The following is a 6105-nucleotide window of genomic DNA, read 5'->3' as shown; positions in this document are numbered from 1 at the left end:
ACCACTGCCTGATGGATTGGTGGTCAAAGGTGTTTTCCCGCAGAAACATTCCCACGAAGGATAGCTGGTACGGTATGGTCCAACTGGATGAAGCGATCCGCGGCAATGTGACCAGACCCATCCTTCGCAACACCTCAGCACATAGTGACACTTGGTGTTTGTGTACTGGGGCTCCACACACAGCTTGGTGCAGCTGCACACGAAGGTGGTCATCATGATGAGGGCGACGTTGGGTACATTTTTCCCGCCCTTGTCCAGAGGTTTAAACATCGTGTCCCTCCCGCCCTGGTCCATTTTAGATCACCAGATGATGCAGTTGAAGTCACCGCCTAGGATGACCAGCCTGGACGTCGCCAGCAGCAGTGGGAGCTGCTGGAAGACGGTCAGCCGCTCGCTGCGTTGTCCCGGGGCGTACACGTTGATCAACCTGAGCGGAGCGTTGTTGTACATCACGTCTGCTACGAGGAGGCGGCCGCCCACCACCTCCTTAACTTCGGAGATGGTGAAGTTACCGCCCCGCAGCAGAATACCCAGGCCGGAGGAACGGCAGTCATTACCCCCCGACCAGATCGATGGCCCGTGGGACCACCATCGCGACCACTGCCTGTAGCTGCTGAGGTGTGGTATTCCACACTTCTGCAGAAACAGTAGGTCAGCTTTGACCTTGGCAAGGTAATCCAAGGTTGAAACACATCGCGTAGTAGATTTAATGCTACGCACATTAATGGAAGCAATTCTTACACCCATTTTTTACTAAAAATTAGTTGTTGCTTCCCATACCATTTGTCCTCGCCTCCTTGATGAAGGGTCACTGACCCGAAACGTTAACTCTGCTTCTCTTTCCACAGATGCTGCCAGACCTGCTGAGTGGTTCCAGCATTTCTTGTTTTTATTTCAGATTTCCAGCATCCGCAGTATTTTGCTTTTATCTCGCTGTCTCTTGCTGGTTTGCTCAGTACCTTTCTCTGTCTGTTCATTTCTGAGTCATGATAATATCTTCCTGGTTTTCTGTGTGTCTTTCTCTGCCTGCCTCATTGTCGGTGCTGTTACTCAGTGTCCTTGTGTCATTGTGCAGTGAGGGCGAGTCCGTCAGCACGTGTGTTGCTGAGTCCGGGATTCTTGAGAAATCCGACTCCAATCCTATTTTTATAAAAACATTGGGGAATGAACATATTTCACTAACGGGCAGCTGAAATTGAAAACAGCAGTTAGCAGAGTGGTGCAGTGGAAGCGTGCTGGGCCCATAACCCAGAGATCAATGGATCGAAACCATTCTCTGCTATTTATGTTTGGTAATAATACAAACAGTTCACTTTCAAAACATCAGGTATTTACCTAAAATAACAAGATGCTTCCAAAGGCACTCGATTGCAATCAGCTTCTTCTTTCCAGTGAACACATCAATCAGTAACAAATCACTTTTGCTCACACGAACACAAGCTGCAAACACGGACCAGCCGAGTCTCTCCCACTTTGTCAACCCCTTCCTGCAGAGCCTCCTCTCCACCACCAGATGGTGATGTTGGCCACAATAAAAGCAGGACAAATGGTCACAGTGAGGAGACGGTCAGTAACAGAAAACAAAACAATAACAGGGAAAACCTTTACACAAACAACAGGGTACATCATTACACAACAGAAAACATAATTACACAACAGGAAATACCTTTAGATAACAGGGAGAACACAATCATACAAATGCCTTGTTTCTCCATCTCAGTCTCGTTGCCTCTCTCTCTGTCCCTCACTTTTGCTTCCTCACAGTCTATTCTTGGTTTTCTGTGTGTCTTTCTCTCTGTCCCGTTGTCGATGGTGTTACTCAGCGTCCTTGTAACATTGTGTAGCCAGGCTGAGCCTCCCAACACCTGTGTTGCTGTAATACAAACAGAAAATGCTGGAAATGCTCAGCAGGTCTGGCAGCATCTGTGCAGAGAGAAACAGTTAACAGTTCAGGTCTGTTTCCTTAGCTCACATTAACTTTGTTCTCTCTCCACAGATGCTGCCAGACCTGCTGATTATTTCAAACATTTCCTGTTTATGTTTCAGATTTCCAGCATCTGCAGTATTTTGCTTTTGTACGTGTGTTGCTATGTCTGGGACTGTTTGAGTGCAATGCTTTTGCTTTGTAAACAGCGTTGAAACAAACATTTATCTCGTTAACACACAGCACTAATACACAGCTGGATATAAACAGCAGCCTGCAGCAGAGGGTGCAGTGGAAGTTTATTAACACAAATAATTCACCAGCACGACATTTACTGCTGCCCACAATCACACCACGCTTCATCTGAACACGTTTTACTCTTTATTTACATCAACTTCTTCGTTCCAGTAAACACTTCAATTTGGAACACAGCTTCCAAATCACCTTTATTCACAAACCCGAACACACACCAGCCCAGACTTTCCCCTTTCTGTCAACCCATTCCAGCATCACTGCCTCTCCACTAACAGTTGCTGCTAGAATCATACAATCATAGAATGGCTACAGCACAGAAGGAGGCCATTCAGCCTGTCGAACCCGTGCTGGCTCTCTGTTAGAGCAACTCACCTCATTTCACTCCCTAGTCAGTTCAATTTTGGAGGTGGGAAAATTTCTCGAAAGAATAATTCGGGACAAAATTAATAATCCCATGGACAAATGTGGGTTAATTCAAGAAAGCCAGCATGGATATCTTAAGGGAAAATCATGTTTAACTGTCCTGCTGTAGTTTTTTGATGAGGTAACAGAGAGGGATGATGAGGGCAATGCTGTTGATGTGGTGTACATGGACTTTCAAAAGGTCTGGCAGCATCTGAAAGGTCACTGACCTGAAACGTTAACTTTGCTTCTCTCTGTACAGATGCTGCCTGACCTGCTGAGTATTTCCAGCATTTCTTGTTTTCATTATGGCACAGAGTTCCCTTTTCAAACTTACAGAATTAACCACAATAATGTACTCTGAGATTCAAGTTAAATATCAGCCCAATATTTACACACATTATGAGTTTATAAGTTTCAGTATTAATTCCCATAGTGCATCCTGACATATACATTAGATATAACATAACATAAGAACAGAAGAAATAGGAGCAGGAGTAGGCCATTCGGCCCCTCAAGCCTGCCCTGCCATTCAGTAAGATCATGGCTGATCTGCCCCAGACCTCAACTCCTCTTTCATGCCAGCTCTTCATGGACCTCAACTCTCCAATATTTCAAAAATCTATTTACATCCTCTTTAAATACTTTCAGTGATTTAGCCTCCAATACTGTCTGGGGTAGAGAATTCCAGACATTCACTACCCTCTGAGAGAAGAAATTCCTTTGCATCTCAGTTTTAAATGAGTGTCCCCTTATTCTGTAACTATGTCGCCTAGTTTGAGATTCCCCCACTAGTGGAAACATTTTCTCAACATCTACCCTGTTAATAAAAACAAGAAATGTTGGAAATACTCAGCAGGTCTGGCAGCATCTGTGAAGAGAGAAGCAGAGTTAATGTTTCAGGTCAGAGACCCTTCTTCACCCTGTTAAGCCCCCTCAGAATCTTGAACGTTTCAAAAAGATCACCCCTCATTCTTCTAAACACGAATGAATAACCTGTTTCGCCGTTCTTCATAAGTCAACCCCTTCATCTCAGGAATCAGCTGAGTGAATCGCTTTTGAACTCCTCCAATGCCAGTACATCCTTTCTTAAGTCGAAATCTCAAGTGTGATATCAGATTGAGAGAATCTGAAAGATAGCATAACCTGAGATACAAACTGAGATTTCAGTTTAAAACTCCCCCGGATTGTGAAACTAAAAGATACAATAGCAATTTAATTTGTATAGACTGTGCTTTGGATCACATTCCAGCCCTCATACAGTATCAGACTGGAAGATACTGTAGCAATTCCATTAGTGCAGACTCAGCTCTACATTACAGAGCAGGGAACATATTTAAACAACCCGGAACACTTTTACACAAGACGGATCATATTTACACAACTGAGAAGATCTTTACCCAACAGGGAACCATTTTACACAATAACAGAGAACATCTTCACACAACAGCGAATACAGTAACACAACAGAGAACATATTACACAGCAGGAAACATCTTTACACAACAGAGAACACAATTACATAAATCATCAGTCTTTCGTTGTCTCTTGCTGGTTTGCTCAGTACCTTTCTCTGTCTGTTCCCTTCTGGGTCCTGATAATCTCTTTCTGGTTTTCTGTGTGTCTTTCTCTGTCTGTTCCCTTCTGGGTCCTGATAATCTCTTCCTGGTTTTCTGTGTGTCTTTCTCTGTCTGTTCCTTTCTGGGTCCTGATAATATCTTCCTGGTTTTCTGTGTGTCTTTCTCTGCCTGCCTCATTGTCGGTGCTGTTACTCAGTGTCCTTGTGTCATTGTGCAGTGAGGGTGAGTCCGTCAGCACGTGTGTTGCTGAGTCCGGGATTCTTGAGAAATCCGACTCCAATCCTATTTTTATAAAAACATTGGAGAAATGAACATATTTCACTAACAGGCAGCTAAAATTTGACCCAACAGTTAGCAGAGTGGCGCAGCGGAAGCGTGCTGGGCCCGTAACACAGAGGTCGATGGATCGAAACCATTTTCTGCCATTTATGTTTGGTAGGAACACAAACCATTCACATTCAAAATATCAAGTGTTTCCCCATAATAACAAGATGTGCTCGATTGCAATCAGCTTTTTCCTTTGAGTGAACACATCAATCAGTAACAAATCACTTTTGCTCACACGAACACAAACTGCAAACACGGACCAGCCGAGTCTTTCCCACTTTGTCAACCCTTTCTGGCAGAGTCTCCTCTCCACCACCAGATGGTGATTTTGGCCACAATAAAACCAAGACAAATGGTCACAGTGAGGAGACGGTCAGCAACAGAAAATAAAACAATAACAGGGAAAACCTTTACACAACAACAGGGTACATCTTTACACAACAGAAAACATATTTACACAACAAGAAATACCTTTAGACAACAGGGAGAGCACAATCATACAAATGCCTTGTTTCTCCATCTCAGTTTCGTTGTCTGTCTCTCTCTCTCCGTTCCTCACTTTTGCTTCCTCACAGTCTATTCGTTTTCTGTGTGTTTTCCTCTCTGTCTCGTTGTCGATGGTGTCACTCAGCGTCCTTGTAACATTGCGTAGCCAGGCTGAGCCTCCCAACACCTGTGTTATAGAACATAGAACAGTACAGCACAGTACAGGCCCTTCGGCCCACGATGATGTGACGAAACTTTAACCTACTCTAAGATCCAGGGACCCGGGTTTGATTCCGGGTACTGCCTGTGTGGAGTTTGCAAGTTCTCCCTGTGTCTGCGTGGGTTTTCTCCGGGTGCTCCGGTTTCCTCCCACAAGCCAAAAGACTTGCAGGTTGATAGGTAAATTGGCCATTATAAATTGTCACTAGTATAGGTAGGTGGTAGGGAAATATAGGGACAGGTGGGGATGTTTGGTAGGAATATGGGATTAGTGTAGGATTAGTATAAATGGGTGGTTGATGTTCGGCACAGACTCGGTGGGCCGAAGGGCCTGTTTCAGTGCTGTATCTCTAATCTAAGATCAAAACTACCTACATACCCTTAATTCTACTATCATCCATGTACCTATCCAAGAGACGCTTAAATGTCCCTAATGTATCTGCTTCTACTACCACCGCTGGCAGTGCATTCCGTGCACCCACCACTCTCTTGTGTGAAGAACCTACCTCTGACATCTCCCCGAAACCTTCCTCCATCACCTTAAAATTATGCCCCCTGGTGATAGCCCTTTCCACCCTGGGAAAATGTCTCTGGCTATCCACTCTATCTATGCCTCTCATCATCTTGTACCCCTCTATCAAGTTACCTCTCATCCTTCTTCGTTCCAATGAGAAAAGTCCCAGCTCCCTCAATATTTTTTCATAAGACATGCCCTCCAGTCCAGGCAGCATCCTGATAAATCTCCTCTGCACCCTCTCTAAAGCTTCCACATCCTTCCTATAATGAGACGACCAGAACTGAACACAATACTCCAAGTGTGGTCTAACCAGGGCTTGATAGAGCTGCAGCATAACCTCGCGGCTCTTAAACTCAATCCCCCTGTTAATGAAAGCCAACACACCATACGCCTTC

This window comes from Heterodontus francisci, unplaced genomic scaffold, assembly GCF_036365525.1.
Source record: "Heterodontus francisci isolate sHetFra1 unplaced genomic scaffold, sHetFra1.hap1 HAP1_SCAFFOLD_58, whole genome shotgun sequence".
In the NCBI taxonomy this organism is placed as follows: Eukaryota; Metazoa; Chordata; class Chondrichthyes; order Heterodontiformes; family Heterodontidae; genus Heterodontus; species Heterodontus francisci.
This window is presented reverse-complemented; position numbering follows the sequence as displayed.